The 25,610-nt window shown below is 43.2% G+C and overlaps 1 protein-coding gene across 5 annotated transcripts in view; it reads right to left on the minus strand.

Annotated features, from left to right (window-relative positions):
- Positions 1-25,610, minus strand: part of LOC133134107 (seizure protein 6 homolog) — a 238,122-nt gene that overhangs the window by 72,395 nt on the left and 140,117 nt on the right. The window lies entirely within an intron of this gene.

Here is a 25,610-nt window from a genome sequence, read left to right on the forward strand (position 1 = left end):
GTACCAAAACATTGTACAGCTGCACAATAATCAAGCTCATTGGTTGAAAATTGGTTCTAATAGCCACAGCCAATGGCATTTCAACATCAGTGCATTCGCAGAGAAGGGGGAGGGATAAACAGTTGTGGTTTGAGGGTCTTTGTTGCTGCAACTCCTCTCTTGCCTCTTAGGAGTCCGAAATTACCTATTGTACCTTTAATTTAGTTCCCCATAATTCCAAACTCGTTTTAAATCACAGTCAGTTTTCTTAGTATTGGCCTTGGTAAATGAACCACTTGAAATATTCTTCATTGTATTCTATTTGTATTAACAAACCAGCAGCAGTTTTGTACGTCTGAGTACGATTATACGGGATTGGAGAGGACTCAGAACCTACACGGACGACCAATTTGCTTCACAGAACGAAGAGTCTCTGGTTATGGCCTGGTCGTCTTTATTCTCTTACTGAAGACGTGTTTTAAAGCAGCAAATTAATTATCTTTTATTCGCTGGCAGGCAGGCTCCCAGAAGGTGAGGTTTTGAAGCAGCTGCAGCTGAACGTATGGGCACTCGACAAAATGTCACGCTTTTTTATCATTTGAACTAAAGATATCTGAGAGCACGTGGGAAAATATACGAGCAGTCTCCTGGCTTTGTGAGAGGAACATCTGGTGCAATTTCGCTGCTGAAATTTCAGAGGGGATGAGTCGTGCAACGGTATGAATACGCTTCAATTAAAACCCGTCTGAAGGGCCATCACCGATTGGTCAAATTTCCTTTCATGTTCTGAACGAGCCAGCATCTGTTTATTGGTCCAGGCTCAGCTAATTCACAATGCCGGGTGCAGAGAGACGCTAGGGAAAAAACGATGCCAAGGTGGTGACAGTGAATAGCACAAATCCCCTCAATAGAAACAACACCTGAAGCCAACTGTACGCTCAGTGATCACTTTATTAGGTAGACCTGTACACAAGCTTGTTAATGCAAATATTTAATCAGCCAATCATGTGGTTGCAACTAAATGCATACAAGCATGCAGACATGGTCAAGAGGTTCAGCTGTTTTTCAGACCAAATGTCAGAATGGGAAGAAATTAGATCTAAGTGACTTTGACCGTTGAATGATTGTGAGTGCCAGACAGTGCGGATTGAGTATCTCAGAAACTGCTGATCTCCTGGGATTTTCAGGCACAGCAGTCTCTAGAGTTTGCAGAGAATGGTGTGAAAAACACCTAGTGAGCTTCATTGAATACACAACGCATCAAACCTCTAAGCGGATAGGCTGGCAGAAGACTATGACTTAATAAGTCAAAAAATAAGTCTAATAAATACCTAATAAAGTGCTCACTGAGTGTACAGTATATGCAAAGGCAAAGTAATAAACAGGGTGAGTAACAGACCTATTCAGAGATGTCATCTGAACTAGTATGTATATGAACTAATCTTTACTTTTTGTGGGATATTGTTTTAGATGTCACGTTAACACATTCAAAGGTATTTTCCCCCATAAAATACCTGACATGTATATTCAGTATCTATATCCCATGCTAACTAGCTGGATTGTTTACTCATGACTGGAGATTATATAGTCAGTGTTCGTTAGCTGTTTTCGGGGTTCCCTTAGTCTTTGGGTGTCAGTTAGCATGAAAGATAAAATGCAGATGAACACGTTTTGCTCCGTTTTAGATGCAGAGCATGTAGCTTTGAAACCAAAACACAATCAGCGAGAGCACAATATGCCTGCCAAAAGGCCGCCCACAAAAAAACTGGTCCCGTGAAACCTGAATAAACACCTTAGACCCACATAATGTGTGAACGGTCATCTTTCCCACTAATTGCTGTTTTTTTACTGATTGACAGTCATGACCCCTGTGATTTGCTCATATTTCCATGAGTAATAGACTTCCCCTGATAATGCCTGTAATAATTTGTTTGTTCATTTTAAAAACTCTAATGAGGTACAAGCACAGTAGATACAAAATATTTCGATGCTTGGTTTGAATAGGTGGCTACATTAGATGATACATTTGCCCATTAATTCCATTAAAGCGTTATTGTGTTAAATCCAGGCATAATTAATATGTGTACTTATGGTGATTCAAGCCGACTAAATATTTTATCACTGCACTAAAATGTTCTCACTCAAAACTATGTTGCCATACTCGAATGTAAATAGCATAATTGCGTTCCCTTTGTCTTTTAGGTGATCACCACAACAAAACACCCGCTGCTTTTGGAATAATTGCAAAATAGTTCAGACGATTTAACAAAAGAAATATTCTGAAATTGTCTGAAGAAAGATAGATAGATAGATAGTGAAATGTAAAAGTTAAGTTAAAAGTTTAGTTTAATATATCTTCTGTGTGTACTGCTAAAATATTGGTCCAGTGTTTGTCCATTTTAAAGATCTTAGATAGCACCAGCACGGACTGGTAAAATATGTTCTGAAACATAAATACCAGTATGTAGGATTGTGAGTGATCTCTGAATGAATCACATATTAACTGGAACATCACCAATCTTTTTTTCCTTCCGACACATAACATATATCATAACATTATGATTCTTTAAAATGTGTATATTTCTTGATATTTTCTCATATATGCCATCACTGTATTATAATACATGTAATACTGATTTTTAAAAATACATTTTATTTATACTTCTTCCTGGTTGGGAAGAGGTAATGTAATTCTGTGCAGTTCTGTAGGAAGGACCATGTCAGAATGAGGGATCTGAATGGCCATCTTCAAGGGCAGTGGCCGTGGTGCCAGACCACGTGATGAAATGAAAACACATTCATTTATTAAATTTAATTAATTAAAAACCGGTTCAGTCCAGCACCTAGGGCAATAAAATACAGTAATAAATACAGTATATGCAACATCCACATCCATTCTGTCTTAAAACTTCTCCATCATCTTAATATGTAGGAAAAAGGTGAACTTAATTGTCACAGGACTCTAGGATTATTTCTACAGCGTGTCCCTCTCCGTGAAACACGTCTTCCTCCGAATGTGGTGCGGCTGGGCCGCAAAGAGTGCCCCAAAACATCGCGAGAGCGCGGTGGGGGGAAAAAGCGCGCGCCTCCGCAAAGATAATTATTGCTAGATTAAATGAATACCCATAATTCATGGACTGCCATGGTGCTGCGAGATTGCCGCGTGCCTCATTAAAATGGATGATCCCTGTCCCTGGCCTGTGAGCTGGGAACGAGGCCCTCCATTGGACCGATCCCTCAAGGGTAATGAAAGTGTCACCGAGGCAGACTAAAATGGCTGAGAGCATGACGCGGGTGAGCGCCGGGGCGAACGGCGGTATAAAAATGAATCTAGCGCGCTGACTGTCTGTCACTCGCTTTCCCGGGGATACGGGGAGGGAGGTGGGCTGGGTTTCCCAAGGGCAGAAATCAACAGTTCTCCCGCAGACGTCCGGACTGCGGCTGAAAGCTCTCCTTCCCCCCCTTTACCCAGAATCACCGGCGCCTGAGCGTGCCATGCTACTGTAGAATTTGACCACCTGCTACCTCCCTCACCCCCCAAATAAGAGTACAAAAGAAACAAAAAATCATGATTAGCCGCTAGCAACGACATTCAGAGGGCCCTTTTGCATGAATAAGACGATAGTTTTACATTACATTAGATTACATTACTGGCATTTGGCAGATGCTCTTATCCAGAGCGAAGAACAGTTGATTAGCAGGAGACAATCCTCCCCTGGAGCAATGCAGGGTTAATGCTGATCTTTTTGTGGCAACACCGGGGATCGAACCACCGACCTTGCGTGTACCAGTCATTTACCTTAACCACTATGCTACAAGCCACCCTGCTGGTCAAGGCACGGAAAGTACAAGGGCACGGTTACATCCGCAAAGCAGCCAGTGCCTTTGCTGAGAGTAATCCAATAAAAGGCACGCACTTCATAATGCTGGTGCATTACAATGTAATTACATAACACCCTACGGGATTACAGGGCATTTCCTGCATATTGCTTGACACAATTCAATTTCACGCTATCACTGTGCCTGACATGAGGTACACCTGTGATAAAACCAACCGACTCCCAGCTGAGCTGGGACCAGTGGCTCCTTGTGTTTGCCTGTATTCTTACAGCATAGTCCATCCATATCTGACATGTGTTTCATGTGTTAGTTTGAGCATGCAGTCATGACAGATATGTGTCCCTCACGCGCTGACTCCCACCGAAGTAATTATGACGACAGTGTCGTACTACAAGAGGGTGCAAAGCCAAGCAAAGTGATTTCAGCTGTTGATTGGTGCCAGCTATTTGCTTTAATGAAAACAACGGTGGCTCCTCGTCTAATTAAAATGATCCGTATTACAAAATGGCGGGTCAGGCGATGATGAAGAAAACGTGAGGTCCATCACCTTCCTGTACACCCAGGAGGAATTTGCATGCTATTTTCAACCGACGAGCAGTCGGTAATATGCGTCACTCTGCTTGAGAGCGCAGTTGCATTATTCAGGTATGGTAGAGCATGCAAAAGAAAGGCTGCAATGCTATTTCTGTTTTCAGCTTTTCAGTCGTTTTTTCAAAGAGTGTTTTTTAAATGATTGATTTATGGACTCCAGCCATGTTTGCAGCATCTCGAACATTCTGGCTGTGATTTGGTTAACATACATTATGTTGAAGGTAGTTTATCTGTGACAGGAATTCCGAATTCAACTTTTCCTCTCCTTTACTTCAAGGCCAGAGGGGAGGACATAGCCAAGTGGAAGCTTGCCTCTCTCTCTTTCTCTTCATATATCTGTTCTTTGATTCTTTGCTGTCATCCTCTCTGTTATCTGTTATCACAGGCAATTTTACAATATATAAGGATTGTTGGCATTTTTTGGACTATTCTAGAATATGAGTCTGTGTTTCAGTCTCTCACCAAAAGATATGGAGCGCAATATTGTTATATCAGTGAGGCTTGAGTTATAGCATGCCCTCAGATAAAAGCTTGCACTCAAAGAACACGTATCTTTCTTCACAAGACAGTGACCACCCTTGATGGTCTCATGAAATGTGGAGTCTGCAGAAATTAATCTTTGGAATTCTTTCAGGTCTGTAGCCCCCAAATACAGAAAACAATGAGACATCAAAGAGCAAAAGAACAAAGCAGTTTCACAAGCAAATTTCATGCTCTCTGTGCATAATTATAGTGTAAAAAGCAACACTTATCTCTGGTGATCATTAAAACGATGGTCATGACAACGAAGCACACTTAAAAACGTAATAACTTTCAAATTACAGCACTTTATTTTACTTAGTCCATATTGCGTTACAATAAAATGCCCTAGCTGTTCACAGGGAACCACCGTAATGTTTATTAATGTGATCCTTCACAGACTAAACAAAAAATAAGAAGTATGGTACACTGAACTCTGAAAATACTGTTGATGAAAAGAGAATGGATTGGGCTCGACACCGAGAGAAAATGAGAAAATTATATTATTGGAGAAAGTTCTGAAACTGTATTTTTATCCTTCATGTTTGATAACTTTTAAGTGAACTTTTGAAAAGGTTCTGTGAATGTTTTGGTATCGCACTGCTGTGCTTATTTCTCACTGTATCAAATGATCCAACTTTTCACATATCCAACATACCTTGGGTCCCAGCAGAGTTGCATATGTGGAATTAAACTTTAAAATATTTTTTGCTGCTGTCAAACTTTAGTCTAATCACAGTGTTTGCACATAACCACTAGAGAGGACCCCTATAAATGGCACAGAGTGCCTTTATATGAAGAGAGAAGATATAGGATACTGGGTGAAGTTATGGAAAAGAGTAGGTTATTTACAATGCAATGTATTGTGTGGCATATTTATGTACAATGTACTATGTTTTGCATTGGAAATAGATGGGTATACACAGTGCTTTGCCAAGGGAATAGATGGGTAAATACAATGTGTTACCTTGGGAATAGAGTGGTACAGACATTGCTTGTGAGGGGAATATTAAGGAACATGCAGGGAACTGCTGGGAATATTCAGGAATGCACAGGGAACTGTGCTGGGAATATTGAGGAATGTGCAGGGTACTGTGGTGGGAAGATTAAGGAATGCACAGGGTACTGTGCTGGGAATATTGAGGAACATGCAGGGTATTGTGGTGGGAATATTGAGGAACATGCAGGGTACTGTGATGGGAATATTCAGGAAAGTGCAGAGTACTATGGTGGGACTATTAAGGAATGTGCAGGGTATTGTGATGGGAATAGTAATGAATGTGCAGGATACTATGGTGGCAATATCAAGGTGATGTGATGGGAATATTAATGAATGTGCACAGTACTGAGATGGGAATATTCAGGGAAAATACAGGGTACTGTGTCAGGACATTTTTTAGGAATACGCAGTGTTGGAAACACTCAGAAACATGCAGGGTACTGCGCTGGGGATTGGGGCCCATGTTCTGTCTGCTTTCGGGGAGATGGACGGGGAGATGAGCGCTAGCTCGGCGCGCTGCGACGGATCCCCTCAGCCCTGTCCTCACGAGCAGCCACAGGGCTCCCGGGGGACCGAGGACGAGACAGTCAGGATATGCCAGACTTCGCCCGGAGCTGGCAGGTCCTCGGCATGTGTCACATGTCCCAGGCCTGTCGTTACAACCAGGAACAGCTGTCCTGCTTCCATTATGAGCCACCGGATCCGTGTCAGGAGACATGGAGCCTGCTAATCACCAACAGTGCTGGCACATAGGGGAGCGCTGAGAGAGAACAACAAACTCATCCCCAGAAGCAGAACAGGGGACCTACAATCGCACAGGGAACAATATACAATTTTCATGCAAGTCTGCAAAATAATGCATAGTAATGTAAATGAATTATAATAGTTTAAATAATATAATTGATTTGTTATATAAACTTATATTTATAAATGGCCCAGATTTCAGGAAGTCTTCATAAGAAAAATAAATATAATAAATCTTGCAGTAAAGTGGAGCTATGAATGACTCTAATGGGAATGCACTTCTACCTTATTATGTTCAGAGAAATCATTAGGTAATGAGAAGCACATTCATGAAATAACAATTTTGTTTGTGTAAATAAGAGAGTACGGCAAGTTTGCCAGTACATTATGAAGTCATTAAGATGGAATGTGAAAGATTTCCACTTTGCACTGCCCGCATGGAGCACATAAACACATAGTACTGGGGATACACACTGAAACACACACACACACACACACACACACACACATGCGCACGTGTATGCAGGCACACACACACACACACACACACACACACACAAATGCACACGTTTGAGAGAGAAAATGAAACTTCCATCATTCTTTTTCTTTGTGTCCTTCAAAATAATCCCACTCGATAAAAAGCCAGTCTTTCAGTTCATGAAAGCCAGTCTTTCAGGGCCCTTTAGTATGTTGCAAAACTGCCCAGAAGGTTCAGAGTTCTGACTGTGCTTTTAAGGAGAAATATCACCATACTGTACGCCCTAACTGAGAAAGAAATGCTTTGCAACTATTCACAAAGGAAGTCCAACCATACATCCCTCAACAACAATAACACCTGTGAATAAACAACGATTGACAACAAGTGATCAGTGTGGAGTGAACTGCAAATTAGAAGTGTTTTGGTGGTGATGAAGGACTGTCTCTTGTTTAGTCTGCAAAATTCACATGGCTTTTCCTGTAGTCTGTAAGAACATTTTTAATGTTCTTTGCCCAAGTCATGGTACATCTCCAAAGCTCTAACTAGTGGACAAGACTTAAAAATGTAGTGGTGCAACATTTTGACGTGGCTTCACACATTTCAGTTATTATTTTGCAGTGGTCTAAATCAGTGATTGTCAATCTTTTTGCCCCCCTCCCAGCACTCACAAAATAGATAATAATATTGCAGCATGAATAAAATAAAATAAATAAAACCACAGCATTCAACTCAGAACTAAACTGGCCTCATTTTCTTTTTCAATTATTAAAGGCTAATACTATGTAATTTCTCATTGTGGTTTTATTATTATTTTTATTCATCGTTGTGTCTTTGACGTTGTGTGGATTCTCTTGAATACAGAAATGAAATAGCAATTAAATAATTACATATCATAAGATTAATACATTGTGATTTTATTTGTATGATATATACATAATGTATATAAGATACTGTACATAGGCAACAAGGATTGTTACTCCATTCGAAAACTTGACCACTGCTTGATTTGTTCTCCGGGGTTAATAAACTTTTTGAGAGCATTTAATTTGTTCCAATACACCAGACAAACTCAGTAAAGCATAGAAAAGTATTTGAATCCGAAACAAGTGAGATGTGAGGAGCTGAAATAATTGTTTCCTGTGAAGAGTGACTAATATTAACATCTTATCAAATTATCAGTTTGAAAACATTTTTGAAAATCATAAAGCATAAAGGGCTTGGGAAAATGGGTATTGTCCTGGATAAGGTTATTAATGACAAAAGCATTTTTGTAATTATATAACAATTAAAGAATCTCCTGCGCGCTTTTGCAGGTTTTCGCATAGTAATTGCCCCACTGATATATTGCCCCTCTGACGTTTTTCAGATGTTTACACTACTGGCAAATCCCCCTACAGGTGCTGGGAGAGGACAAAACTATATAAAAATATGTTTTTCAATTTCCACACATTCCACACTCTGCATTTCTAGCTAGTTTAATTCATTTAGCACCACATTGAAATGTCACCATGTTTTACTTGACAGACCATTACCTGAGAAAAAAATCCTCACCCAAATAAAATTAACTATAGCTATAACTAAAGCTATAAAACTATTTTTCCATTATGGAAATACAACCAGATGAAAAAATATAGCAACTGCAACAAAATGCAATACAATGCCCATTAACATGCATATAAATGACAATGAATATGAACACATACCTGTATGTCTTGTTTTGCAAAGGACCAGATATCTCTATAAATAGATTGGAGAGAGTGCTCAGAAAAATACATAAAACACTGGGAGAAAATATTTTACAGCATGGAAAGCACTCCTTTCCCACTGAAAAATGAATGCTCTTCACCACACAAAAGTCATATAATGGTGGTCCAAGAGGACTTTTTCTGATTTAATCTGTCTGTAACATGTATCAAACAATTCAAATGTGATCAAAGCCCAGAGCTTTTATTAAAGGGTATTTCTTTACATTTTGGTTTCACCATGTAGTAATCACAGCAGGTTTTATATACTCAATGAGCACTTTTTTAGGTAGACGTGTACACCAGCTTCATTCATTCATTCATTCATTCATTCATTCATTCATTATCCTAACCTGCTTATCCTGAACAGGGTCGCAGGGGGGCTGGAGCCTATCCCAGCATACATTGGGCGAAAGGCAGGAATACAACCCAGACAGGTCACCAGTCCACACCATTCACTCACACACTCATACACTCATACACTCATACACTCATACACTCATACCTATGGGCAATTTAGACTCTCCAATCAGCCTAACCTGCATGTCTTTGGACTATTGGAGGAAACCGGAGTACCCGGAGGAAACCCACGCAGACACGGGGAGAACATGCAAACTCCGCACAGAGAGGCCCCGGCCGACGGGGATTCGAACCCAGGACCTCCTTGCTGTGAAGCGGCAGTGCTACCCACTGCACCATCCATGCCGCCTGTACACCGGCTTGTTAATGCAAATATATAATCAGCCAATCATGTGGCAGCAACTAAATGCATAAAAGCATGCAGACATGGTCAAGAGGTTCAGCTGTTGTTCTGACCAAACTTTGCAGAGTAGAGTTTGCAGAGAATGGTGCAAAGTGGCGGTTCTGCAGCGCAAAAACGTGTTGTTAAAGAGAAAGGTAAGAAGAGAAGGGCCAGACTGGTCAAAGCTGACAGGAAGGTGACAGTAATGCAAATAACCACACATTACAACAGTGGGATGCAGAACAGCATCTCTGAACACACAATGCATCAAACCTCGAAGTGGATAGGCAGCAGCAGAAGACCAATAAGTCTAAAAAATAAGTTAAATAAATACCTAATATAGTGCTCACTGAGTGTATGTAGCCCCCTATTTCATTACATTATTGGCAATTTGGCAGACGCTCTTATCCAGAGTGACAGTTGATTAGACTAAACAGGAGACACTCCTCCCCAGGAGAAATGCAGGGTTAAGGGCTTTGCTCAAGGGCCCAAACAGCTGTGCAGATCTTATAGCTGCCACACTGGGATTAGAACCACCGACCTTGCGTGTCCCAGTCATTTACCTTAACCACTACACTACAGGCCACCCTATGTTTGGGACAAATCAACATAGTGTCAAATAAAAGAGTCATGTTTTGTATTTGGTTGCATATCCTTTGTCTTCCTGAGGTCTGTCAAAGGTATCAAATGCACCGCAAACCACTGTGTTGCTGACAGATATGCACTAGATACGACAATAATTGTTTTTCCTGAATATTTTTTCCATTGAGTTCAACAAGAAAATTTGTCAGGAGAAACAATTTGTGTCGTATCTACCGCATATCTTGCAGCAGCATGATGGTTTGAAGCTCATTTGATACCTTGGACCAATGACAACTTAAAGCCATTTAGCCAACACATGTGTTCCATACTGTATCAGCATAATTTAAGGCTGAATCTAATCCCACCCCCCAATTCCCATTGAAATCCACTAAAATGCAAAGAGTTTTAGTATCACTTGTACAACAACCTGAAAATAAGATATCCAGACTCTGATGATCTTGATAGGTCACAGACATCAGGAAGTTGTGGCATGCAAAGAATACGCAACCAAATACAAATACATAATGTTTTATTTGACATTATGTTAATTTGTCTCAAACATTGAAATGGGGGACTGCAAATAAAAAGTACTATAATTACTATATAGTGAAACCAACATGATAAAATAAAATATTACATCAGAAAAAGCAGAGAAAGACAAGATGCACTGAAACTTTTGAACGGTAGTACGGTATGTACATACACATTGGATTGTAAGCAACAACTTGCAACAACAGCAAAAATATGAGAACTATGCCAGAACAACAGACTGTGAAATTATGATTTCTGTATTCTTATGATTCACATACTTGTTTACTTTATTGTGTTAATGTCTTGTCCTTTTTGAATGTGTTGGTTAAACACTTCTTCACCCCAAATAAAGTATAAAAAAAGAGATCTCTTTGTGGCAGTCCTGAAGAGTATATTTCAGAAGCACATGCTTCCTCGATACAATGAAGGGTATTGACTTCCCCAAAGATGTCACTCTATTAGCACTTCTTCTGTTCTGCTTATTATGTAGGAGACAACAAATAATTATTGAATTATTCAAATAAGACTTCCTCATAACCAAATGACGAGTGGGTGGTGAGGAAATTGGCAGAGACTGTCTGCTTGGAGGATTGCCAGATAACTCCTCAAGAAAAACAGAGAGAGAGAGAGAGAGAGAGGGAGAGGGAGAGAGAGAGAGTGTGTGTGAGAGGGAGAACTAGTGAGAAGCGAGGCAGAGATGCCAAACAGCTCTCACGCTGATGAAAGCAAATCCAAGTCTCAAACAATTTGTATTCTGCTTCAGCATTTCAACAACACAGTCAGATTCTGTTCAGAGCCCAGGAGATAAACGCTCTCACTGTTGTACCTGACTGAAATAAGGACCTGAAAATGTAGTCAAGCAGCATTTACGAGATTGCTATTCATTAAATGCTGATATCCATAAATAAATTAGTTAGTGCTTTATAAATGACATTGAATAGTTGGAAATGTGGTCACACTAAATTAGTAGCAGAGCAGATTGAGGCAGAGACAGAGCCTCTGAATGAGCCCGCTCAGAGACACCGTTCCCCATGGCTCTGTCCTTGGCTCGCCCCAAAGTTGCCCAGGGCCCTCAGATTTACAAAGCTTCAGCCTCACACCTGAAGAAACTCTCTGCCTACAATCATTTAAGCTTGAAATGTTCTGACAATGCCGGGAGTGTAAATTCAGTTCCTCTTCTCCGTCTTACTTCAACGTCTGCTTTTTGCCTGACTCTCAGAGGTGGTTACGCTGAAGTTCCAATCCCAGTCAAGTGGATGTTCCCCATGGTTTGCAAATTGTAATTTAAAACTGTAGAACTCTTATGTTCTGGTAGAATACTAAGAAATCCCAGAGCACTCTCTTCGGAATACACTGTACTCTTTCAGCTCCACTTCTCTGCCCCACTACCTCTACACACCACCCACCTGCTGTCCACCTAAACTCCTTCCACAAAGAGCAGAGGTAGCAGAGAACTCTCCCCCAATTAGCCGAGCCGGCACCTTTCAGAGCTCCCGTCCCCTCTGGGAGACGAGTGCGTGGGACAGACTTTGGACTGCTAATTAAAGGGTGTGATCAAGAGGGAACAGGGTGAATGATGTAGCCCCCGCAGCTGGTGAGCGGGAGTGCTAGCCTGCTGCCGTATGACGAAGGCCGCCTGTGATTAGCGCCTAAGCACGCGGCTACGCACAGGAGCGCTCCAAAGCCCGACTGTTCCACCTGCCACACCTGTCGCGCACTGGCAGAAACGCGCTCTTTCCTTTGCCCCGATGACAATGTGCCCACACTGCTCACTTGCAGATACAGCTTGTTCGATGTCAGAAGGCTTTCCTGATGCTTCAAAGGGGTGCTATCAACTACTGAAGTGTGAAAAAGAAATTGGTTTCCGTGATTCATGTTTCACCCTTGCCGGATGTCCTCACGACATTCAAAACTGTCGAGCAAGGGTATGTTGTATTGTCAAACAAGACTTCAAATGAAAAGGGATAATGTACTTTCCTTAATTAGCTCTTTCAATTGCTCTCCAATTTATTATGTTTTTCAATTGTGTATCTATTCCATTGAAAGTACATATGCCAATTCACCGAGAAAAGGCTGTTTATTTTGAGGTCATTTCATGTGAAAAAAAAAAAAAAGCGAAACAATGTTAGTATAAAAACTGACAGCCAGAGGGTCATTTTTGTGAATGTGTCTGTCTGTCTGTCTGTAAGTGAATGTACCATACATAATGGACACCACGTTCTTTCCATGACACAGACTGACCATGTGAGTCTAGGCAAAAGAGACGATACCGTGCTGTATTGATTTCACCTGTTAAATCTACTTTAGTGAGTGAGCGTGAACGGGAGTAGACTGCTGTTTTGCTGTAACCACTGACTTGCTCTAGGCTGGATACTTTTGGTGATGGACCACTCTTGGTGCACATGGAAAAATGTTGAAACTAAGTTAAAAAAACCCTGCTCTGCAGATTCTTGACATACTCAAACCAGTGCCCCTGGCACCTACTACCATACCCCATTCAAAGGCTCTTTTATCTTCTGGACTCTTATGTCTTACCCCCTGCATGGCACGCATGCACAATCCATGTCTCTGTTACCCCAAGTCTTAAAAACATGGCCATTGGTTTAATTATTCATGTGTACCTTTTCTGCTTGTAAATTGGGCTTATTTGTACCAAAAGAACAATATTGTACCTTTCAGGGTACATTTGGTAAATTTGTTCCTTAAAATGCTAAAATGTACCTGAGCAACTTCTGAGAGTGTAGTCTTCCCCGGCCCCGACATTCCACTTCTTACACTACCGAATAAAATATGGTTTTTGGCTTGCACTTCCATTAACAGCACTTCAATCTCCACTTCAGAGTAGTTTTTTTTCATCTTTTCTTGCCGTTTTAGGGACGTCGATTTCTGCTCGTCACACATTACGCAAACGCACTTTTAATTTACAATTGATTGAAATTGATCAACATACACATGGATACAAATAAGTGTCTATCCATGTTTGAAAAGTCTGTTTGATAAATTGGTTTTTGCTTGCGTGTGTATAATATATCCGTCTTGAGTGTTTACCTGTTCATACACTAGACTAAATTGTGAGTGTGTGTATATCTGTGTGCGCATTTGTCTGTGTGCGTGTGTGCCGTGAATGCAGGTGTGTGAACGCCGGTGTGTGCATGCAAGCACATATGTGTGTGTGTGAGTGTGTGTGTGTGTGTGTGTGTGTGTGAGTGTGTGTGTGTGTGTGTGTGTGTGAGTGTGTGTGTGTGTGTGTGTGAGTGTGTGTGTGTGTGTGAGTGTGTGTGTGTGTGTGTGTGTGTGAGTGTGTGTGTGTGTGTGTGTGAGTGTTTGTGTGTGTGTGTGAGTGTGTGTGTGTGTGAGTGTGTGTGTGTGTGTGTGTGTGTGTGAGTGTGTGAGTGTGTGTGTGTGTGAGTGTGCGTGTGTGTGTGTGTGTGTGTGTGTGTGTGTGAGTGTGTGTGTGTGTGTGTGTGTGTGTGTGTGTGAGTGTGTGTGTGTGTGTGTCACAGCCGCATTATACAGTAACCCAGCCGAAGCTCCTGGGAGATGTTCCCCGCTCATCCCCTTTCTCCTGACAGCAGAGGGGGATAATTAGATGGGCGCACTTATCAGCTACGCGGAGGAGACCCGCGCACCACAGCGATGCGACTGGGCGTCTGTCGTGTTCTCCTGCCGTGGCAGATACGTGGCAGATGACCAGGCTAATGTGTGGTCCGAGGCTGTCTGTGAGGTGGCAGGAGCTCTCTAAACGCCTCTGTGACAAAACCTTATCTCTGTGCACAGAGAGGGGGGGGGTCACCCTTCTGCAGCACCCTTGAAAGCCAGCCTGCTTTGGGAACGCGTACGGCTATCTGTCCCACCCAGGAATTAAACAGGCTCAGGCGAAACCGTTTTATTGGAATGGCGGGTTAATAATCGCATGCAGTGTTCTCCCTGACTTGTTGTACTCCGTATCCAATCGTACACATCAGGTTCTAAGACGACCTTTTCCTTTATAGCATGGTGCCTGTAAAATAGGATTTATATTTGGGTAGATGTAAATGTTAAGTCCTGTATGGAGAGAATGAAGCATTGGTTCCCAGGTAGGTAAGCAACCTATTTACTTTCATCAATTTACTTTTGAATTAATCCAACACAACTCTATACACTTAGTGTACACTTAGGTCTGTATTAGACTTATGTTTTAGACGTATTGGTATTCTGCTGATCCACTGAAGAGGTTTAATGCGTTGTGTGCATAGCACTGTTGATAACAACATAATGTGTTGTTATTTGTCACCTTCCTGTCAGATTTGACCAGTCTGACCCTTCTCCACTGACTTCTATCATTAAAAAGGCGTTTTTGCCTGCAGAACTGCTGCTCACTGGATGTTTTTTGTTTTTCGCACCATTCTCTGCAAACTCTAGAGAAAATGTGTGAAAATCCCAGGACATCAGCTGTTTCTGAGATACTCAAACCACCCTGTCTGGCACCAACAATCTTCCGCATTCTGATATTTGGTCTGAAAAACAGATGATGGGGGGGGGGGGCGGTTAGAGGAACCAATAGCAGACACTGGGATGTTGAAAAACGACAGGTTTAACTTGCAGGAGGATAAGGGGCAGACAGAACGTAATCGAAAACAGTTCACAACTGGGAGGTCAATCTAAACAAGGCAGAGGTACAGAGATCCACAAGACAAGAGGAGAGCCCAGAGAAGCAGGCAGGGGTCAAAAACAAGAATCCAGAAAACAAAAACCACAAAAACAGAATGCCACAAGGGCAAGGGCTCAGGAACAAGAAGCCTAGCACTAGGGTAAGGAATATCAGGGCTCGGGACTCGAAAACAGGATAAGACGAACTAGCAACGTGCAACAGAGAAGGACAGGTATAAATGAGGGGAATGAGACAACCTAGGTGGGGCATGGGAGTGAGGGTGGTCTAACAAATAAACATCAGGTGAGAAACATGAAAAGGCAAACTAAAACGTGGACTGGATTCACAAAGACACGCATGTAATACAAACAGCTCTAGACTAGGGAGTAGACAATTGCACAAAGTTGAGGAACGTAATGATAGGGGAGAGCAGGTGCGAAAATGTTGCTGAATCAAGGCAAGCAATTTAGGGATAGAGCAGGGAGGCAGAGTTATAGAGCATTATTGAAATAGAGGTAGAGTTACTCTGTTAGTTACGTGATTAAATTACAAATACTAAAATACCAAAACTAGTGAATGTTAGTTTGTTAGTTAGACAAACATATTAGTGTGTTAGTATAATTAATACTGTACAAATTCTATGTTAGTTGGGATTAGTATAGTAGTGCTATCTACAAACATGAAATGGAGAGAAAGCAGGAAGTAAGAACAGCGAGACAGAAGGAATCGTGGGAAACCGGAAAATTCCAAAACTACCCGAATAGTGAAGCACCCAGACAGGGGAGTAACTCGGGATCTGAAACATTCAGACTGGCATCACAGGGGAAGACGAGTGCAAAGACTAATGAATGTAAACAGAAAACCAGACATGAATATGAAAAATAATAAATTTACAAAAATACAAAAATAAACTAACAGTCAGAAATCAGGATCATAACAGCCACATGATTGGCTGATTAATGTTTGGATTAACAAGCTGGTGTACAGTTCTACCTAATAAAGTGATCAATGGGTGTATGATGCACAACTAAGATGCACAAAATAAAATGAGCAAAGTAACATGTATAAATTGTGATCCCATAGAAAAGTGTCCCCAACAAGGTGTAGATTTGCCTAAAAGCATAGAAGGAAAGCACATTCTACCGATTGACCCCTGTAAATTGGTTTCTCTAGAGCAACAGTAAATTCCAATATATACGCAGGAGCATTTTGTCCAAGAAAACAAAACGAAGACTACTGTCAGAAAATGAAATATGAACGTTATCAAAATGTAAAACACTCCCTCTGCTTTGGAAAGTTGATCATCTCTAGACTCAGAGCTGCGGACCTAATCGAGTATTTTCGCAAGAACTCCTGTGATGTGTGTGCATTCTATAGCCTACATCCTGCCCGGTGTGCGCTAATGTTTATTACATGCTAAACACGTGCCGTGTCACTCGCCCTATCTGTTTCCAATTAGCCTCCCCCTGTTCTGGCAGCGCACGGCGCGTGGAGACCGAAGCTAGCCATCTCCCCAGACCGGCCATTCAAAAGCTCTCCCTGTCTGTGGTTATCTCGCTTGAACATTCACCCCGCCAATTCCCTTTTCATTATCGCAGCAATCCCTACACGGCGTTCAGAAAATTGGTTTTATGCAATACACCGGAATAAAAAAAGGCAAGATGCAGACGGAAGAAAATCTGTCCTCGTGAAAACAAGTTGGGTTATGTAAATATGGTAATGTCATATTGTATAAATAATAACACCTGCCATTATGGAGCCATTTCTCCGTGACTTCGTTTTTTCTTCCTTTTTAAATACATTGTTGAGCATATTATGGTAAAAGTGAAGAGATTTAACACCCAGTGTTCAATTATGAAGTTTGTTTACTTTTCTTATGGGAGACTAGCATTTTAATGGAGTTTCTAATAGCAGAAATATGATGAAAACATAAAAATATGAGATTTTACTTGACAGGCAATCTACATGCATTATAAAAACATTTTCAGAGACCGTGGCCAAATTTGAAAGAGGCCCCTGCATTTTTAAAGCTGTCATAAGAGATACACTACGGTTATGAACCATATTAAATTTCTTCTGTTTGATGACTAAGTTCATGTTTTTCTGTTTTTCTTATTTCTGTTTTTTTCACGGAGCAGTTCAGGCGTGACATTCCATTTTAATATTTGAAAAGGATTCCGGCTGCATAGATTTGAATACATACATGTGAGATTTCTCCGCTCATTTCCCTACTGCTCCCGTCACCCGAGCCATCGCGCCCCTGATCCGTCGGACGGCGGGCGGAAATTGGAAAGGAGGGACGGCCTTTTCAAAGTCACGTCTCCCGTCCGACAATAAAGGAAAGGTGATGTGCAATTAACGGTGGCTGACGGCCGTTAGCCAGCGTTGGATTAAATGAGGTGGGAGACCCGTATAAAATGTGGAAACAGCACTGGATACCCGCTGGTGCCGGATGGAGGAGCCAGTGGTAGCAACTGGCTGGTGTTGCCCATGCCCTCCTTCCCACCCACTGTGCGATGCTCTGAACAAAATGGCATGCATCGATCTCCACGCTTGTTCCCCGCGGTGGAGGAGGCAAAGGCCGTTCGCGAAGCACACACTCAATTCTAATGGAACCCCACATGGCACTTGTTACCCAGGAAGTGTGCCGCTTGCCCGTCCCTCATATGCTGCCTTGTGTTCTCACCTGATACTGTAGCATGTTCAGGGGTGTGGCTAAGCATTCTAGGCCCCCTGAAAGAATATTGCTTTGGCCCCCTCTTTCTTAAAAACACACACATTTTGTGGTCCCTCTCCAACTGTGCGCCCCAAGAACTGTCACCACCTTCTACCCCACTTGTAACAGAATAAATGTGAAAAAATGATGCCGCACTGTAAAAAAAAAAACTGTAGAAAATAACTACATTTTTACAGTAGTTTTCTGTTTTTTTAATTGGTTTAAAAAACTCTGTAAATTACAGTCATTACCTGTAAATTGAACACACCATCTGTTATATAAAGTATTATGCCAATAATGTCCAATTATGCCGTTTTTTCCTTTTTCTACACACAAATTACAGTAGTATTTTCGCTTCTTTTTAGAATTCTGACAATTATCTGTGATTTTATGATTCACTTGTATTAACCCTAGAATGCACAACATATTGAATACCCCTAGAATGCACAACATGGGTCGAATGGACCTGTATTCATTTATTTTTTATGCATAGCTGAAGGTCTCTTTGTTACCTCTTTTTAATCCATTAATCTCCTCATTTCATATTCAAGGTATTCATGAATTATCTTGTTTTTGCTAAATTGGCATATTTATTTTTCCTTTCATAGGTTTTGAATAAAAATATTTTTTGTCTTACAACCACAATTTGACAGAATGGGTTATAAAGGACCCATATAAATTTCCAATGGTATTTGATGTATGGCTGAGTGGCTCTTTGCTATATCTTTGCTATTATTTTAATTATGTAATGATACAGAAATTCATTGAATATCTTGTTTTGATCATTAAAAGTACTCTTCCCCATTTGTCACCCCTGGTGTAAAATCCAGCTATGACCAGCTTAAAATACCAGCTACCAGCTGTTTCAAAACATAGCCTGAGCTGGTCAAACCATGCAGAGACTAGAGTTGGTCTAACTGGTCAACTAGCTACCAGCTGTTTCAATACCTGGCTTGAGCAGGGATGAGATGACAATGCTTGAGCATGTGTGTCTGTGTGTGTCTTCAACACCAGGAGGTGACAAGCAGCCACCAAATTGTCCTCAGAGGATATCATCGAGCTACAGTATGCCTATGATTGTGCCCTGGTAGCCCACACACCAGAGGCCCTACAAAACACCCTCTCAGCAGCTGTAACTGCACACAGGAGAGTGGGACTGACCATCAACACCTGAAAAACAGAGGTAATCTGTCAGATGAGTGCCAGCCTTCCCCACCACCCAACAAGAGTCACAGATGAAGGCCAACAGCTTTGGCCATCATTCCTGCCTTCAAGTACCTGGGAAGCATAACATCTGACAACCGCACAACGGACGATGAGATCTAAAAGCACCTCAAACAAGCCTCCGCATCTTTTGGTTGTCTAAGGAGAAGGGGTTTCCTGAACAGCAGCCTCAACCACACCAAAATACTTGTTTATACTTGTTGCAGTCTGCATTTCAACCTTACAGTATTGATGTGATACATGGACCATCGACAGCCACTATCTCAGAAGTCTGGAGGCCTTCCATGTAAGATGCCTTCAGAAGATCCTCGGCATCACGTAAAGGACAGAGTGCCACACACAGAGGTGCTGGAACGGGCAGGTAGTTACAGTGTGGAATCCACCCAGAACCACCATCAACAAGGTGGCTTGGGCATGTTAATCGTATACCAAGTCATAGACTCCCACGCAAAGTCCTCCATAGTCAACTAGTGCACATGCTGCTGATGCACTGCTGATGGCCTGAAGAAGTGGTTCATGGACCATTTGAAGAACACACTGAAGAGATGTCTGAACAACCCCTCTTCATTGAAAGACCTGCACCCTCTGGCACTCTCACTCCTCAGACTGAAGTTAATGGAGAACCAGCGTACACAACATTGCATAGCAAAGTGAGCAAAGAGGCATGGCCATAAAGCAACCCCTACATAAATAATGTTTAAATAATTCAAATAATGATTTTAACAAATATACTGAGTATGTACTAGCATCCTGAATGATTAAATTATTTTATTTAAAAAATACAGCAAAAAGAAACTTGCCAGGGCCCATTTGGACCCATGTTGTGCATTCTATGTTTAGGGTTTAATTCTGTCCATATTGTTGTTCCAGAATCAAGCAAACCAATTTTTTCATATAAGCTCATATTATTACATTCACACGTCACCAACTGCCTAGAGCTGTCACACGGTCTCCTCTGAAGGTGCAGTATGGGAAGAGTGAGCTGTACTGCAGAATGACCGCAGCACCACCGGATGGGAGGCTCGTGGGGCTGCGCATGCCTAATTGTTTCCCAGACAGAGAGCGGTCCATCACTGACAAGCCTCGCCACATTTTATTCTCATTCTCGGCGAGTTTTATCGAGGCCCGCGCCAAATGTATTTAGCTTCCTTTGTCAGAGGCGGCTGAATTAAAATGAAAGCACTCCAATCAATAGAGCAATTCTTTCTGCATTAGAAAGAGCCTTCTTTTCAGCGGCGGTGCGATGTGTATTAACATGTGCATCGATCAGAAAGCCACAAAGGGCCGTGTCTCGCGGGCAGGGCCGGAACGGAGACGGCTGACCTTTTGCGTCGGTTTAACTGTAAGCGCTTGGCTCGCTCCGTCACCTGGATAAGATCCGGCGAAGGATTAAGGAGGCGCAAACGGTGGAGTCGGGATTCGGAAGCGCACGCTCCGTTGAACGTGGTATGCGCCCTCCACAGTGGGACGCGGGCTGCGTTACTGTGGGCAGCGCCCCAGTGGAAAAGCTGAAGAGGAGAGCGCTGTTTACCCCTCTAGACATGTGGAGGAAGCCGACAGGAGCATCCGTCAATACGTTCAGAGCGGTCTTTTGTTTATACTTTTGAGGCTTCCCTCGGCTTTGTTACCTCGGTGCTTTTGTGGGAAGCAGCCCTTTTAAAGGCCCATGGGGAACATCACTGCCTTTCCCTCTTTCTGGGTACCTGCAGGGGCGCAAAGACTCAGCCCTGCTAAAAATATTCAAGGATGTACAGCAGTCCTGAACATAGAAAAAAGGGGAAATGTTTTTAAGAACATGATTTATTTTCTGACCTCTGGTTCCCGTCAGACCTGGGTCAATTGTTTTGGTTTAGAATATTTTTCAACCAAGAGGACCAGAAGGCAGGGTTTGTACTTTTCTCATACTAGGTTCATGAGCACTCTCTTAACAACCTGCGTCTGTGTGCTGTAACCTGACGCAGTGTCCAGCGCTGCTTGGTGGCAGCAATGAAAGATTAGGATAAATAATGATGAAGGCATCGGGAACTGAAACTGCTCACTACCCCGCAGGTACAGTATCATCGTCCGATCGATGTTGCTATCTCTCCCCTAGTGTTTATGGAGCACTACTGTAAAGGATTACGCACTTCATGGAGTGTAAAGCAAGGCTAAGGCTGGCTTTCAGTTCGACTATCACTTCCCCATAAAGTAATTGATCCCAGGATGTTTGTCAGTGCAGACAAGCGGAATCGATAGGCGCATTGATCGGGAGTGAGTGGTACAGACTGCTGTAGGACAGAAGACTCCCGTGTCACTGAAACGACACTGAAAGAGTATAACTGAACTCTACGCAAAGTGCATAGCGGGTTTTCGCTCTAAAATGAGTGCATGCAAGGACCTCACATTTGTAGATGTATGACATGTTTAAGCGATAAACAAGCTTGTCATTCTGACTTGATAACAAACAGCTTTCAATACAGAGGCTGTAATTACATGAATCAATGCGATCCCAGATGGTTTGTTCCATATTCACGGTCGATGGCGTCTGCTGTCATTCTTATATTATTCCTTTATTTGGGGGATTGTTGCGAATGTATTTACATCCAGAGCAACGCAGCTTTTTGTTTTTCCGCGGTGCTTTGTAGGTAAACACCCATTTCTGAGGAGAAACACAACATCTAGGGGAACATCAACGGGTGGGGCGATACCCTCTGCCTGCTGCAAACTCTCGGGGTGCCTTCTCAAAACTAACCGTCATGACTTTAGACCAGTTGACAGCATTGGGTCTCCATCTCTGAAGAGCTTTGACAAGACTTTCTGCTTAAACATCTCTCTCTCTCTCTGACTCTCTCTAACTCTCTCTCTCCCCTTCCCTCCCTCCTCCCTCCCTCTCCCCCAGGGGCTGCTCTCTCGGAGCCGAAATCAAAAGGAAATTGCGCCAGAAATCTCCAAAAAGGTAACCTGTGGAAGAGAGGGGCGGGCGGGGCAGAGCGCGAGGGGACTGTCTCACGGCAGAATAAATCAAAGGCGGGCAGGCGGGCTGCGGAGAGCTGATAGCCGACCTGCTGGGGCCGCCTCGCCTCCCCCGGCAGAAAGAACCGGAAAGGATTTAAAACGAACAGAGGCCTTCTCCAGCTCTGAGAAGCCTTACCTCAGCATCAGACTCATACTGAAGGAGGACATAAAGCCTCTCGCAACAATAACCAGGCACCGAAAGAGCCACTTAGAGCCAGAAAAGTGGATATAAGTAATGAACCATTCTCTTTCTAGGACTTCTCGTACTTGGAAACTGCTGACGGGAAAGAGGCTTTGGCGACTGCAGGGTAAGACCATGCTGAAAACCTCTCGCCCGACACCAGTACGGCGTGTATTATCTGGACAGCTATGCTGAACAGAGACCTCTCTGATAGGCACATGAAAAGGGCACCAAATGCATGTTCAGCAGGAAGATGGGTCTGTATGTACAGAGCCCAGATGGGCACTGCCACTGTACCCTTCAGCATTAGTCCTGGGTAAATATGTAATAGTCTTGGATTCAAATACATTTCTGTTCTTTACTGAGTTTGCCTGCTCTAGTTCTCTCCTTCAAAGAGAACTTGAGGTAACAAATGTGTTAAGATGTCAAGAACATTGCATAAATGTAGTTAGATACCAGGTTCGCTGTATGTAATAGTGTAGTGGAACTTATGAAACACTCTCAAAAAGTGCAAACCCTACCTTCTGTTTCCTCTTGGTGGGCTCAATTGCACCAGGCAAGATCAATCGAGCACCGAAAAGTATTTAAATCCAGAACAATTCTGTATTCGACCCAGGTTCGATCCGAATAGCTCCGACAAATACCTGCCAGCGTAAACGGACGGGGCATAAGCCTTGCAAATTGCTCAGAAAAGCACGGTGAAATAAATAACCCAGAGATGGATTAGTGGAGATTGAAGGGCTTGCAGGGCAGAGAGGGAATCAATCTGGTTCTGTTTGCCAACCTGTGATTTTCCCTCTTCATCCTCCACTGACGGCAGAGACACAGGGGGAGTGACCAAGAAAAGCAGAGGTCTCCTCCTGATTGCTCCTCGCGTCTCCCCACACCGCTGTCAACAAGGCAGACGGGCGCTGAGGTGTAGCGACAGCTCGGGGGGCAAGCCAGGCCCGTGTTCTGTATCAACCCAGCAGCTTTGAAATAATTAAAGGCGAGTGCAGCTCAGAATCCTAATGACAAAACCTCACCGCCTCGTACCCCCCCCCCCCTCCCCCTCCCGCACCCGGCGGTGTTGCCTCCCGACTTCAGTTCTCCTCCTCCTCCTCTTCCCCCCCTCCCCTCCCCTCTCTCCTGCTGCGGAGATAATGAGCCCCTTACAGGCGGAGTGGAGGGAGGCAGACCTCTGGAGAGGGGCATGCTCGAGAAGGTTTCTCTCCAATTACAGTTCAACGTGAGTCATCCGCCCGGGCCCCCGCGCCGACGTCTGCCCGCGCCCGTCCGTCCGCTCGCCCGCGTCGGGAGCCGACCCGAGAGACGGAGAGAGAGCGCCGGCCATGATAAATCAATTGGAGCTCGGCTGGCATCATGTTTTGAAGGCAACGTAGACACCGTAAGAATAATGCATGCTTCTGTTTTGAATCTTTGACCTGCTGTTGGAGAACCCGTTTTCCTTTACACTTCTCCACAGTGCTGCGCTGCCATGTTCTGAATTGAAAGTGTCTGAAAGAAGGGTTGGGGCTGCACTGGGGTGGGAGTTGATTGAGGATAATGCCATAAATTTGAACCAAGCACCAGCGTCGGCCATTTTGTTTTGTATCTCTAACTCCCCCTGACAAGGAAACATGCGTGCAGACATTACGATGCTATGACACTGCAACACTTTAGCCCCAAGTACTTACAGTCAAATAATTCTCAACTGAAGGTTCAGCACCTTTTGTGGGGAAACAACCTTTTGTGTGTTGCTTCGCAACAGCCTGGTCAATGTCCAAGAGCACTAGCAGCGGGTCGTTGATTTGAAACCTTGAAGAGAAGTAATAAACAACCCCTCGTCAATTAATCATTCCAAGATTTCAAATGCTGTCTTCGTCTTGCGCATATGATTTTCATGCATTTTTCAAAAATCATTCACCAGTATACCGTATATTGGGTTTTATGTACGTTTTGGAGTTATAGTCTCCATAGTTTCAAAGGCAATGCGGTTTTACTGATGGAAATGTCTTCGACCTGCTGCCTGCTAACCTGAGATCTGTAGATCACATTCCATCTGGGACAAGAATGGGCCCCGTATGTTTGATCTCCTCATCTTGGATGGGAAAATGGAAGAGCATACAGAGCCTTAGAGAGCCTTTCCTTATAAAACAAAGCTATGGTAACCCCCCCCCACCCCCTCCCCCCCTCAAGGGGACTGCCGTCACATTGGCATTGCAGATATACTCAAGATGAAAGCAAATGGCACATTTACTTCTCTAACTGCCTGGCCAATCTGGCTTTTGTCTGCATAGCACTGACAGATCACACGGGTAACCTGCTAATTGAGCTTTGTTCATTTTCTCGGAACAGGAGGGTTCTCCTCAGCTCTACTGCTTGGGAGAAACAAACTGGAATGCACATACACACACACACACACACACACAAACATGCACACACACACGCTGTACACACACACAAGCACACGCAGTCACACACACACACACATACACACACAGACACACACACATACATACATACACAGTCACATGCACACACCCACACACACGCAGTCACAGGACCACAAATAGACATACAATCGCACATACACACACAGACACACAGACACACACATACACACAGGCACATGCACACACACACACACACACACACATACACACAGGCACATGCACACACAAACACACACACATACACACAGGCACATGCACATACACACACACAAACAAAAACACACACACACATACAGTCACAGGAACACAAATAGACACACACACAAACACACGCACACACACGCACACACACACAAACAAAAACACACACACAAACAAACACGCACACACTGAATGAAAAGAGAAAGCTTCATTCCCCAGGGAGATGTGATGCGAGTCGCTCTGGTTTTAGAGTGTGTGGGGGAAGGAGAGCGCTCGTCTCCCGATGCCTGCAGAACTGAGGTACAGGAGAGCCGCAGTGTTGCTCTGATGATGAAGTGTGGCCCCCGTTGTTCTACACAAACACAGCGCGGTCTCCTGAGGAAGAGGGGGAGGAGGACGCCCCGTGAAGATGACTGCTCGTGATCCAAGAACGGCTTGGTGTGAATCACTGAGGTGAAGGGGGGTTGGTTCACCATCACAA

This window comes from Conger conger, chromosome 7 (genome assembly GCF_963514075.1).
Source record: "Conger conger chromosome 7, fConCon1.1, whole genome shotgun sequence".
In the NCBI taxonomy this organism is placed as follows: domain Eukaryota; kingdom Metazoa; phylum Chordata; class Actinopteri; order Anguilliformes; family Congridae; genus Conger; species Conger conger.